This window comes from Neopsephotus bourkii, unplaced genomic scaffold (assembly GCF_033783945.1).
Source record: "Neopsephotus bourkii isolate Nb327-2 ecotype Australia unplaced genomic scaffold, CSIRO-AGI_Nbou_v1 NB_1767, whole genome shotgun sequence".
Taxonomy (NCBI): Eukaryota; Metazoa; Chordata; class Aves; order Psittaciformes; family Psittacidae; genus Neopsephotus; species Neopsephotus bourkii.
In genome coordinates this window covers 9,708,495-9,723,026 of record NW_026902241.1, presented here as the reverse complement: position 1 = coordinate 9,723,026, position 14,532 = coordinate 9,708,495, and the positions used below count along the sequence as shown (strand labels likewise).

The window sequence follows — 14,532 nt, the reverse complement described above, 5'->3', positions numbered from 1 at the left end:
GGTGGGCCTGTACCTCCACGCAGCACCCAGGAATAACATGTCCTGCTGTGGAGGAACTCTATGGAAACACCAGTCCTCCTGCCCTCCTCCATGGAACAGCCCCTGCTGCTGTGCCTCCACAGCAGGCTGAAGTCATCATTAACCTGTCATGGTCATTATTGCTGTATTACGTGCAGTCACACACATCTGAACTGAAGCAGAGGCTTCTTCATCAAGGAAGAAAGCCTCAGCAGTTTTAGGAAAGATGGTGAGAATCACATCATCATTCCTAGTTTCAAAGGATTTCAGAGCTTCCAAAGTGTCTGGGCTAAGAGCCCTTAGGCTACAAAATGCCTTGCAGGAAAAAAAAAAAAAAATAAAATCTGGAGATGCCATTTTTTCTCTTAGTAAAAGCTTTTTGAATATTTCAGTGACTGTTTTCCCATTTCTGGTCAGGCATGTTCCCTGGTCAATTTCTTGCTTTTGATATTACCATGTAGGAAGTAGTAAAGAGAGTGTATTAAGGAATAGATTAAAATGTGAGGGGACATGGTGGCTTGTCTATTTTCACCCATGGAAGCCCAGAGTTAGATGAAGTCCTACTCTTCCAGGAATTAATAGGTTCAAACAAACACACCTTTCTTCGAGCAGAGCAATTTCATGTGGGCAGTTCTTGAACAGAAGCTCAGAAACCCTGACTGAGAAGCAGGCTGTGAGCTGCCCATCAGATCCAAATCCACAACATCCCATATTACTTATGTCAGGGAGATATGAGGCAGGTCCTGGAAGCCAGGGCTGTACCACCACCCCAGCCAGCAGCAGGGCAGCCAGGGGCACTGGCATAGCCCAGCACTGGGTATCAGACACCTCCATAGAGAAGGTGATGGGCTGAGAATGGGCTATAACATGGGCTCATAGATGGGTCCAGCGTGGCAGGGCCTGTGGCCAGACAGGGCAGGCTGTGAGGAGCTGGTGACCACCCTGCTTCAGCACTGCTGAGGCAGGGGCTGATGGCCCCAGGGACTAACATGGGGTCTTGGGCCATGGGCAGGGTAAGGGGAGCCCTGAGAGGCTCCCGGTTTCTCAGCTTTGTTAATTACATTTTTGATTGCAGGTTGCCAAATTTTGAATCTTAGTCAGGTGTGAGATTCCTGCAAATATATCTGTCTGGGAATATGGCAGAGGAACCACTCTCCAAAGAACTGAAATCCCTTTGCAGACAGACTCAGCACTTCCTTATCTTTTCTGTATTTCAAGACTGGTTGTGACAAGAGGTCATGCAGCATGTTCAGGCAGCAAGAACATCTACACCAGCAAGAAGGCTGTGGAAATCACACCTATGTAGCATAAATGGATGCAGTTTTAAAAGTTCAGCAACAGGGTCATCAAGGCGCATCTTTCCCCTGATCCTTCCATTCAGAAGTAGTAGTTTTTCCCATTTGCCACTTACGTAACTGTTCCCAGAGAGGCCAATGGGAGTAAACACTCTAGAAAACATATAGCTGTTTATTACTTAAGAGCTTATGGAAGTAAGAGATGGAGAAGTTCCACCCTGCATCAAAGGAAGGAGTTTGCCAACATGTCAAAAGCCTCTCTGACCTCGCTGCACGTCAACACCAGGGTAGCCGTGGTAGATCTAAACCCAGTACACAGACATTCTGGGGGCTCAAACCCACAATGAAACCGTGTCAAGCCCATTGTGTGCCAGGAGAAGAGCCCTGTGTTGGCCCCTCTGCTTCACCATTGAGTACCTCAAGGGCCTCATTCACCATCTGAAGCAGTACAGGGACACCACCAGACTGGTGCTATAATGCGTGTGTACTGTGCCCTCCTGGAAGGATGCCAGACTGTCACTTGAGGTATTCACACATTTTATTTGGTTGCATCAAGCAAAGTACATCCTTAAGAATTACAACCCAAATACTTGGAGATTCCAGGTAGATCTCTGAGGGGTTTCTCTCTTTTCTCATGGAAAGGAAACATGGAGACAGTCCACCTTTGGCGAATCATCTTTGGACCATGACTTGCTCTCATGCAGCTCATCTGCTTATTTTGAAGCCTTGCAGTACACATCTATTTCATCCTTGCTGCCAGCTTTGCTCCTCCTAGGGAGTCTTCAAATTTTTGGTCCATTTCTTCATTCTGAGCTTTAGAGAAGAGGTCTCTCCAGATTCCAACAACCCTTGTGTACAACAAGAAGTACTGAAAACTGGGGGCAGTCACTCCTAAGAGAAAATAATACCTAGGCAGCAATGGGGCAGAATCATTGCCCACATGAGGTGGGAAGGATCTGATCTATGCCTCAGAGAAGTCTGATTACCTGCAAGAGGCAACATAGCATAGATAAGAAATAAAAACTGCAGGCAGGCCACAGGGAACATTGCTGGTGGGTTGCCCCATGCCTTCCCTTCCCATAGGGGGTTTCCAAGGTGGTTTCATGAAGCTCTTATACATGAAAGAGGTGGGAACATGGTTTTGTCACAGGGAAAATCTCATTCATGAATGCCTCCCTCTGAAGGGGGAAGCTATTTAGGGTTGTGGGGTAGATGGTAGAGTCTTCCTTCAAGGAGTGGTGAAGAAAAGGGATTAAAGCAAGCCCAAGCCCACAGTGTTAGAAACTCAAGACTCTTGATGCTGTGCGGAGAAGCTGGGCTGCCAGAGCACTGACCCTGGCTCCAGGTCTGACCATCTCTGGGACCACCACTAACACATCCATTAAGAGTTAACCATATCAAGACTGTTCATCAGCTCTCATAGAGTACATAACAAGAAGGTGCCTGTGAGGCCAGCTCAGTAGTAAGCAATGTATTTCCTTGAGGTTCAAGAGCCACTTGCCCCATTAGCACACCTCTTCCCAAAGGGGAAGTTCATGAAGTGATACATGCAGCCTGGAACTGTGATCCAGGACCAGCCTCATTTTTTTCCCACCAGGCAGCAGCCACACCACAACCTCGCTGTAAAGAATAACCACCCAGACTAAGCAGATCTGATGTGTAATTGTTACCATTACCTACGCCAGTGTTTGCCCCACTTTCACACCTCACTTGCCTAACTAAATAGGAGTGCCACAGGGAAATAGAGCAACATGAAAGCAATAGCTGAGGACCTTAAGCCTGGCACTGTGGCACATTTTCACACAGTCCCCAAATCCCACCAATTGCAGGGGCCTATTATACATGATGCAACAGGGGAGAATGCACCCACACCTTTCCTTCCTAGACAGCCCAGTGACTTCATGACTAAGTAAGGAAACCTACTCAGAATTCTTTCTGTGGTTCTACTTTAAAAGGTTGATTCTCCATTTGCAGAGACCTACCCTTCCAGAAGAGGATGTCCCCAGACTTTCCATGTGTTTCTTTGGATTTTTCTTTCATAGCTTGGAAACTAGTTTTCTTGGCAATTCTGTGAAAATCTTCCTCACACAGGGAGAATCCAAAGAAGGCAGAAGTCTCTTTAATTCCCAGCACCTGGTCCTGACCAAAGGAACATAGTAGAGGTGAAACCAAAATACTTGACCCTGTGGCTGTGGCATGAACCCAGCAGCAGGTGGGAAGCCTAGCAGAGGAGGTTGTCTCCCACACTGTCATCAAGGAATTCTAGAAGCTCTGTCAGAGAGGGAACCCACACATGGTGGCCTCAGCTTCAAGGTCTTTTCTCCCAGAAGCAACTGTGCCTGTGCCAGATATGACTCCTTCCATAAAGGGGCAGTCTATCCTCCTCCTAATCCCCATGGGCCTCCCCCAGACAAAAACAAGTAGCTCAGAAAGTCTAAAGGGACAGACAGGATTGATCCAAGTGTTTCTTCTTCCCCACAGTCATATGTATCAGGAGGGGTACACAATGCACTCATCAATGAAGAGCTGGGTGAGATGCTGCACCTCTTTGAGTTCCTTGCAACTTATCATCATGATCCTCTTGTGGTCAATGTATTTGTTCCATTCCCCTAAATGGTTGAAATAGGATCCTCAGGTCACTGCAGACAACGGGACAAAGATGTGTATAGTATTGTCCAAAACAGGCCCTTATCAAATCAGAGGAGTCAGCCCAGACAGCTCTCTAAGTGTGACATCAGGATGATGAAGTGGTGACAAGCTCAACACGTCTGTTCTTTGGCTGAGGTCAGTACAGGATCCCCCAGCTCTGACCACTAGGTAGCACCGAACCACAAGCTTTGCTGCAGGAAAGGAACTCAGGCTAAAGCTTTCTAGTGGTATCTTCCCTTTCTGAATTAAGAGACAAAAGAAACTGATTCTGTGGTACTCCCTGGTACTGCCATAACATGGACCTTTCTGCCTGTCCTCAGAATGCCTTGAAAGGTATGTTGGAGTAAGATTGTCATGCACAGTATCCTGTGTAGGCCCCTTATATAAGGAGGAATGCCAGAGGATGCAGGACAAATTACATTTTCCCTTCATAAAGGCTGCAAAGTACTCATCCCAGGAGGCAAAGGATGGCATCACTAGCATGTTGTTGTAGAATTGATAATAGGAGACAGCTGTGTCTTTGGGGTTCCGAAGTAGCACAAGAATCTAGAGGAAGAAAGCACATAATATGGTTCTGATTTGATGACTGACAAAAATGTCATCTTTTCAACACATCAAACAGAATCATAGAGTCATAGAATTTTTTAGATTGGAAAAACCCTTTGAGATCATCAAGTCCAATCCCAAGTCTAGCACTGCCAATTCCACAACTAAACCATGTCCGAAACCACCACTTCTACGCAACTCTTAAATACCCCCAGGGATGGTGACACAACCACTTCCCTGGGCAGCCTGTGCTAGTGCTTGACAACCCTTCTGGTGAAGAAATGTTTCCTAATATCCAGTCTAGAACCCCAGCGCAATTTGAGGCCATTTCCTCTTGTCCTATTGCTTGTTACATGAGAAAAGAAACTGGCACCAACTCACTTCATCCTCCTGTCAAGTAGCTGCAGAGAGCTGTAAGATCTCCCCTGAGCCTCCTTTTCTCCAGGCTAAACAATCCCAGATCCCTGAGTTGATCCTTGTAAGACTTGTGCTCCAGGCCCTTCACCAGCTTTGTTGTCCTTCTCTGGACCCGCTCCAGCACCTCAGTCTCTGTCTTGTAGTGAGGGGTCCAAAACTGAATATAGAATTTGAGGTGTGATGTCACCAGTGCTGAGTACAGGACAATTACATCCCTAATCCTTCTGGCAACACTATTTCTGTTACAAGCCAGGGTGGTCATGGCCTTCTTGGCCGCCTTGACACAAGCTGGCTCATAAGCTGTTGACCAGCATTCCCAGGTCCTTTTCTTCTGGGCATCTTTCTAGCCACTCTTCCCCAAGCCTGTAGTGTTGCATGGAGTTGTGGTGACCCACGTGCAAGACCCGGAACTGGGCTTCATTGAAACTCATACAGTTGGCCTCAGCCCATTGATGCAGCCTGTTCAGATCCCTCTGTAAAGCCTTCCTACCCTCTAGCAGATCAATACTTCTGCCCAACTTGCTGTTGTCTGCAAACTTTCTTGTCCCCTAACACACACCAGACCATACAATGCTGGTCTAATTCCTTTTCTTGAGTAAGAAATCAGAGCATTCACAGTCCACTTGCTGCTAACTTGAACTTCAGGCTGAAAGCAAGAAGCTTTTCAGTGGTGCTCCTGAGACATGCTTCTGATTTAGTTCCGTTTCTGAGAAATGGGCTCATGGGTTACTGAACAGGAGAGCCACAATCAGGCTGTGTGTGTACCCTTGCTTCTTTCTGCAGCAATTCCCATTAAAAACAATCTTAACCCCAGCCTGTAATGAGCTTTCCACAGCTACTGTGGTCTTGGAGGCAAGTTGAAGCAAAGAGAATAACTGCTTGCCTTTGCTGCATTTTCTGATGCAAACCTGTAAGCATCTTTCTGACAGAGATCAGAAGGGACAATGCCACTCAGCCCACCTCTTACATTAGCAAAGCTGCTACTGGGAGAGGATGAGAGCCTCAGTACATAACACTCTGCCTCTTCAACTTTGGAAATGCGCCTATGCATTGACCAGCTCAGGTGAAAGTGCAGAAAACACATCTCACTCAGACACAGGAAAGCTAATTTGGAGTGAAAAAACTTTTGCAGTGCAATGCAATGAGAAGACTCACCTTAGCCTTGCTTTGGAGCATGGATGGTAGAAGGAGATGAGGTGGCAGATGGATTTGTATAATTCTTCTTGAAGGCGGTTTGTTCATCCTCTTTAAAGCAAGTGGGAAGAAATGTGGCGGGACAAAAGTAGCTTATTCAGTGACATGTGCCTTTTCAGGAATTATGGATAACAAAAATAAGTGAGCCCAGAGAAGACGTTATCTTATCCCTTGGAAAACCCACAGGGACGCACTGGTGGTGTAGGCTTCTACCAGCCCCTGACATAGAGAACCATTTCACATGAGACAGGCTGCAGGACAGGGCATCCTGAAAAAGGTCATACTGATAAAAGCCACTGGGCCCAGTGGTTATGAGGTGAACCCTCATAACTTGAAACCATTTCTACCTGTGCACAGCTCTACAGACTGCACACAAAGGGATAAGGATCAGCAATTCCTCATTTTCAGACGTAAAAAGGAAGCTTAGGTGAAGTGAGGACAGATGGCCTGGGAAGAATACAGGAACATTGTCCAGCAAGCTAGGGATCAGGTGAGTAAAGTTAAGGTCCAATTAGAATTAACTCTGTCTAGGGATGTCAAAGGTAACAGGAAGGGCTTCTGTAGGTATATTGCAAACAAAAGACAGACTAGGGATATTGTGGGCCCTCTCCAGAAGCTAATGAGAGAACTGGCTACCGTGAATTTGGAGAAGGCTGAGGTTCTCAATCTTCTCAGACTTCTTCTCAGTCTTCACTGGCAAATGCTCTGACCACATCACCCAAATCTTGGAAGGCAGAGGCAGGGACTGTAAGAAAGACCTTGGGCCCACTGTAGGAAAGGATGAGGTTGGAGATTACCCTAAGGATCTGAATGTGCACAAGTCCATGGGACCTGGTGAAATCCAACCATGAGTCTGAAGGAGCTGGAGAATGAATTTGCTAAGACACTGTCCATTGTATTTGAAAAATCATGGCAGTCAGGTGAAGTTCCCGATGACTGGAAAAGGGTAATATAGCCCCCATTTTCAAGAAGGGGAAAATGGAAAACCTGGGAAACTACAGACAAGTCAATCTCAACTCTATGCCTGGCAAAATCTTGGAGCAGATTCTCCTGGAAACCATGCTAAGGCACAAGGAAAACTTGGGGTTGGAACTAGATGATCTTAAGGTCCTTTCCAACACAAACCAATCTATGATTCTATGATTCTGTGATTTTCTGCAAAACACAGTATCACACAGTATCACAGTATGTTAGAGATTGGAAGGGACCTCAAAAGATCATCTAGTCCAATCCCCCTGCCGGAGCAGGAACACCTAGATAAGGTTACACAGGAACGTGTCCAGGCGGGTTTTGAATGTCTCCAAAGAAGGAGACTCCACAACCTCCCTGGGCAGCCTGTTCCAGTGTTCTGTCACCCTCACTTAGAAGAAGTTTCTTCTCAAGTTTAAGTGGAACCTCTTGTGTTCCAGTTTATACCCATTGCCCCTTGTCTTGTCATTGTTTGACACTGAGAAGAGCCTGGCTCCATCCTCGTGACACTCTCCCTTTATATATTTATATACACTAATAAGGTCACCCCACAGTCTCCTCTTCTCCAAGCTATAGAGACCCAGCTCCCTCAGTCTTTCCTCATAAGGGAGATGCTCCACTCCCTTAATCATCTTAGTTGCCCTGCGCTGGACTCTCACCAGAAGGTCCCTGTCCTTCTTAAACTGAGGGGCCCAGAACTGGACACAATATTCCAGATGCGGTCTCACCAGGGGTGAGTAGCGGGGAAGGAGGACCTCTCTCGACCTACTAACCACCCCCCTTCTAATACACCCCAGGATGCCATTGGCCTTCTTGGCCACAAGGGCACAGTGTCATGGTCACCCTGTCGTCCACTAGGACCCCCAGGTCCCTCTCCCCTACACTGCTCTCTAACAGGTCGTTCCCCAGCCTATACTGGAACCTGGGGTTGTTCCTGCCCAGATGCAGGACTCTACACTTTCCCTTGTTATATTTCATCAAGTTATTCCCCGCCCAACTCTCCAGCCTGTCCAGGTCTCGCTGGATGGCAGCACAGCCTTCTGGCGTGTCGGCCACCCCTCCCATCTTAGTGTCATCAGCAAACTTGCTGATAGTACACTCAATTCCCTCATCTAAATCATTGATGAATATATTAAATAATACTGGTCCCAGTACCGACCCTTGAGGCACTCCACTAGATACAGGCCTCCAACTAGAGTCCGCCCCATAGACTACAACTCTCTGGCTTCTCTCCTTCAGCCAGTTCACAGTCCACCTCACTACCCGATCATCCAGACCACACTTCCTCAATTTAGCTGCAAGGATGCTGTGGGAGACTGTGTCAAACGCTTTGCTGAAGTCAAGGTAGACCACATCCACTGCTCTGCCATCATCCATCCACCGTGTTATTTCCTCATAAAAGGCTATGAGATTGGTCAAGCATGACTTCCCCTTGGTGAAGCCATGTTGACTGCCCCTCATAACCCTCTTATCCTTGCTATGCCTTAAGATGGCACCAAGGATAAGGTGTTCCATCACTTCCCCAGGAATGGAGGTGAGGCTGACTGGTCTATAGTTACCCGGGTCCTCCTTCTTGCCCTTTTTGAAGACGGGAGTGACATTTGCTTTCCTCCAGTCCTCAGGCACCTCTCCCGTTTCCCAAGACTTGGTAAAGATGATGGAGAGCGGTCTAGCAATGACCTCCGCCAGTTCCCTCAGCACCCGCGGGTGCATCCCATCTGGACCCATGGATTTCTGGATGTCCAGATTGCTCAACTGGTCTCTAACCCATTCCTCATCGACTAAGGCAAACCGCTCCGTTGACCTGTCTCCATCTGAGGTCTCAGCGGTACAGGGCTCTTCAGGACTGCCTCCAGCAGAGTAGACAGAGACAAAGAAGGCATTCAGTAACTCTGCCATCTCTGTATCTTCTGTCACCAGGGCACCCGTCCCGTTCATCAGCGGGCCTACATTGCCTCTGGTGTTAGTTTTATCTGCCATGTATTTGAAAAAACTCTTTCTGCTGTCCTTGACCCTTCTTGCCAGCTTTAATTCCAAGGAGGCCTTAGTCATCCTAGCTGCTTTCCTACATCCTTTAGCAGCAGCCTTATATTCCTCCCAAGTGGCCAGCCCTTCCTTCCATGACCTGTAAACTCTCCTCTTCCACTTCAGTATACCCAGCAATTCCCTATTTAGCCACGCAGGTCTCCTGACCCTCTTCCTTGACTTCCTATGTGTCGGGATGCTCTGATCTTGAGCTCGGAAAAAGCAGTCCTTGAACGTCAACCAACTATCTTGGGCCCCTTTACCTTCAAGCAGCCTAGCCCATGGGATTTCCCCTAGCAATTGCTTGAAGAGGCCAAAGTTTGCCCTGCTAAAGTCCAGGGTTGCAATTCTACTTGCTATTCTACTGGCCCTACCACACAAGATCCTGAATTCCACCATCTCGTGGTCGCTGCAACCAAGGCAGCCCTCAACCTTCACTCCTTCGACCAGACCCTCCTTGTTAGTGAGGATGAGATCCAGCAGCGCACCTCTCCTGGTTGGCTCATCCACCATTTGCATGAGGAAGTTATCATCCATACACTGGAGGAACCTCCTGGACTGCGGCTGGGTTGCCGAGTAGTCCTTCCAGCAAACATCAGGGAAGTTAAAATCCCCCACGACGACCACGGCCTGTGACTGTGAGGCCGCTCTCAGCTGCCTATAGAAGGCCTCGTCAACTTCCTCACCCTGATCCGGTGGCCTGTAACAGACCCCCACAACAGTATCGCCCCTGCCAGCCTGCCCCTTAATTCTCACCCACAGACTCTCGACTCGCTCATCATCTGTCCCCGGACAGAACTCAACACATTGTAGCTGCTCTCGCACATAAAGAGCAACCCCACCACCCCGCCTGGCTGGCCTGTCTTTCCTGAAAAGGACATAGCCCTCCATGACTATATTCCAGTCATGTGAGCTGTCCCACCACGTCTCTGTAATTGCCACCAGGTCATCATCTCCTGACTTAACACAGGTTTCTAGCTCCTCCTGCTTATTTCCCATGCTGCGCGCATTGGTGTACAGACAGTTCAGGGAGCGAGCTGAGCACACCGATTTCACCCTAGGATTACAGGAGGCCTCCCAGTCTTCATCAATTCTGGAGCGCTGTCCCACTGAGGCAAGCCCAGCTACAACCCCATCCCCCTTTGAATCTAGTTTAAAGCTCTCCAAATGAGCCCTGCTAATTCGTGCCCCAGCATCCTTTTGCCTCTGTGCGATAAACCTTTCCCACATGCCATTGTCCAGACTGGTGCCCTATAAAACCAGCCGTTATCAAAGAATCCAAAGCCCTGCCTGCAGCACCAGCCTCGAAGCCAATCGTTTATGGACTGAATTTTCCCATTCAGTCCCACATCATCAATGGAAGATGGAAGGAGTGAGGAGAAGATCACTTGAGCCCCAGAGTCTTTCACCATCCGCCCCAAGGCCCTGTAGTCTTTCTTCATCCCCCTCAGACTGCGGGAAGCAGCTTCCCCCTCACCCGTCTGGAAGACCAGCAGCGGGTAGTAGTCTGTCGGGTGCACCAGGTTGGGGAGCGCCCTGGTGATATCCCTGATCCGGGCTCCAGGCAGACTACACACTTCCCTGTGATGAGGGTCAACTCTGCATATCGGGCCCTCTGTTCCTTTCAGAATGGAATCACCCACTACAATGACCCTTCTTTCTTTCTTACCAGAGGCAGTCTTGAGGTGCGAAGTCGACTGCTTTTCCTACGTGGCCTTGTAGGCGGGCCTTGCACCACATCCTCACCTACCTCTCCTTCAAGATCTAGGGCCTCAAACCTATTACGGAGGGACACCTGGGGAAGCGGGGCAGGAAGGGAGGAGGGCTGCCCACAACGCCGAACCGGAACTCGCTTCCAACCCTCATCAACTTTTTGGTCCCCTACCTCTGGTCGACAGCTACATGACAGGGGCTGTCTCGGGCCATCCCCCTCTGTCTGAGAGGGCAGGGGGTCCATCCCCTTTTGGGGGGTATCTCCCTGGAGCCGTTCCAACTGGCCAGCCAGGGAGTTACTCCACCAGTCGATCTCCCTTTCACACTCCCCGATGCTCCTCAGCGTCTCAACCTCCTCCTTAAGTTTAGCCACCAAGCTAAGCAGATCTTCTACCTGCTCACACCTCACGCAGGTGGAATGCTGTCCTCCCTCCCCCGGCAGTAGCAGGCTCTGGCACTCCCTGCATCCAGAGACCTGAACAGCCACGGTTAGAGTCGGGGTCTCTGTCTGAGTTGCTACAGCCCTCTTACTGTTAGCTCTCTTTCTGGAGACGACCATATTGGTCAGCAAAACGACCTACCTGTTCTTCCCTGGGCCTGGTGGGCATCGCTGCCCTCTCAAAGGCTCTTTCAAGCCAAGGGGCAGGGGGGTGGTCGCCGTCACCGTGGGAACACCCCCCGCCACATCAGCCGCTCTTTCGCAAGGGCTGCTGGGACTTCAGGAATCAGGAAACGTCGGGAAATGTCGGGAATCACGATGGCTCTGCCCTATCCCCTCTGATTTTCCTAATCTCGGTAGAAGCTCGTGGTCGCTGTAGCTTGCCGGCTGCGGCTCTAGCTGGGCTAGCTCCAATCAGCTGACTGAATGCGAGTAGCGAGTTTCAGCCGAATTTAAATCTCCCGCCGTCACCGTGGGAACGCCCCCCGCCACGTCAGCCGCTCTTTCGCAAGGGCTGCTGGGACTTCGGAAAACAGGAAACGCTGGGAAATGTTGGGAATCGCGATGCCTCTGCGCTATCCCCTCTGATTTTCCTAATCTTGGTAGAACCTTGCGGTTGCTGTAGCGTGCCAGCTGCGGCTGTAGCTGGGCTAGCTCCAATCAGCTGACTGACCTATTGAGATATTTCTCTAAAGTGCATATGGAAAAAAAAAATAAATAAAAGCATTTAAAATGACCATATTGAAAGAAAGAGGAAATAATCTAAGAGTTATGGTGGCATTCATGTCTTTCCTACATTTAGATACAAGGGAATCAACTGCATTCTGCAATGCAGTAAGTCTATGGAATTATCAGTTCTCCTGCCCTCATTAGCAGGGTATACTCCCTGTATTGCTCTTGCAGTGAGTAGGGTAGCAACATAGAATCATAGAATAGTTAGGGTTGGAAAGCACCTTGAGATCATTTAGTTCCAACTCCCCTGCCATGGGCAAGGACACCTCACACTAAACCATGTCACCCAAGGCTCTGTCCACCCTGGCCTTGAACACCACCAGGGATGGAGCATTCACAACTTCCCTGGGCAACCCATTCCAGTGCCTCACCACCCTAACAGGAAAGAACTTCTTCCTTATATCCAATCTAAACTTCCCCTGTTTCAGTTTGAACCCGTTACCCCTTGTCCTATCATACAGTCCCTAATGAATAGTCCATCCCCATCATCCTTATAAGCCCCCTTCAGATACTGGAAGGCTGCTATGAGGTCTCCACGCAGCCTTCTCTTCTCCAGGATGAACAGTCCCAACATTCCCAGCCTGTCTTCATATGAGAAGTGCTCCAGTCCCCTGATCATCCTCGTGGCCCTCCTCTGGACTTTATTAGCAAGAGTGTTCAGAATATCAAGGGTTGTAATTATCCTGCTTTACCCGACACTGGTGAGTTCACTGGCTGAACTGCGTAGTTCCTGCACTGAAGCACAAGCAATTTTAAGAATCTGGAGGGAGTCTTGCTGGATTTCTGTGAAATCACTGGGAGCTGAAGAAAATGTAATGCGTAGAGAGGTAGAAAGACTTGGTTTTCTTAGGCTGGAGCAATAAAAAGTAAGGCAAGGTGGAATATCACTGCAATCTTTCACTACTAGACTTACTGGCCAAGAAATTACAAAAGGGGCATATTACAAATCACAACAAAGGGGTGTCTGACTGCATAGATGTGAAAAACAAATAAACAAACAAACCCCACACTACACTGCAAGAGATTTCCAGTGAGTGATGAATTTCCACCCTCAAAGTTTTAAAACTTCTCTGGACAAAACCTTGAGACACGAAACCTGACTTAGAAGGTTAGGTCTTCCCCCTGCTTTGAGAAACAGTTTGAGAATGCTTACAACTTAAGTTCATGATCCTGTTGTGTCTGATACCACCATAAGCTTTTCTCATGTATTACTGCAGTGTAAAATGATAACTCAATCTTCTGGATTTCATCATTGTATACTACTTATCAAGAAAACAACACTCACCTGTTTTAGGATAGCCTGCTAGGATCATATCGTTGCTCCAGGTTTCAAAAAATTTCAGAGCTTCCAAAGTTCTGGGCTAGTAAGTGTAGAAATGTAGAATACCTCTATAGCAAACAGTATGCTTTCTGTGGGAACCTTTTCGCCCTGTGAAGACTTGTCCACTATTTCAATGACTCTCCCCCTATTTCTGCTCATGTTTGTTTCCTTGTGGACCTCTTTCCAAAGAAACAGGTACAGGCTGCTTTCCCAATGAAGAAAACATTTATGCAACATATTAGCACAGCAGGTAGGGTGTTTATTCAGGAATGAAATTAAATGCCACATTCATAAGCTTCCATCTCCACATATGAGGCTATTTGTTGATCTAGGTTATATGTTGTCATATAATTTCTGAGCCTTTCTCATGCTGTCATCTATTGTATCTTCTGTCCATGTCTTATTCAAGAGGCAAGTTTTCTTTTAAAGAAATAACAAAACCAATTTTGACATAGTTTATACTTGCTTCTTGGTTGGTTACTTAATCATTTTTGCTAGGAAACTTCCAGGTATCAAGTTAAGGTGACTGCTTTGATTCTTTTTACTCAACCTTTTAAATTTGTGATTTATTTTTTAAATTTATGTATGTCCTCCTCCATGCATTTGGTATCTTTCTAGGTACCAGATAATTTGTAGTTGTTCAAAGATGGCTTGTGTCAGCACTTTCACATAATCTGCTTTTGAATCCACTGATTTTTTTTCCAACTATTTTAAGTATTATTTCTATGCAAAACTCTGCATGTCTACATGTCAAGGCAGAATTAACCAGCTTTAGAAGAATGAAGCAAAAAGTCATTGAACACTTTATTCTTTCCTCGTGTATCTTCTGGTTTTACTTCTTATCTGCTTAGGTGAAGGATCTATAAATTGGGTGTGTTTTTTTCCTATTTGTAATTCAACTATACTTAAAGAACCTTATCTTGCTGTTTTCCAGAACAGGTAGCTGAAATTCCATTTGTCTCTGGACAGGTCTAAAATGCTGTGTGCACGGGGCCAAATACCAATGCCAGTGCAAAATACCCAAATATAGTAATATCTTACACCATTACTGTTGACAAGCCCATTTTCCAATAAAGCCAGTTTCAGCAAATTTTGGCACCTTCAGTTTCAGAGAATTTCCAGTTATGGAAAGTAATTTCTTTTAGTGTTTAAGTATTAATTTAAGGTAAAGCTTAACTATAAGCACATACTTAAATCAAGAAGGAATGCAAGGA

At 47.3% G+C, this 14,532-nt stretch overlaps 1 pseudogene; it reads right to left on the bottom strand.

The window, feature by feature from the left end:
* Window positions 1-563: 563 nt before the first annotated feature.
* LOC133225789 (sulfotransferase 6B1-like) lies at window positions 564-13,477 on the bottom strand (annotated as a pseudogene).
* Between the last annotated feature and the right edge of the window lie 1,055 nt (window positions 13,478-14,532).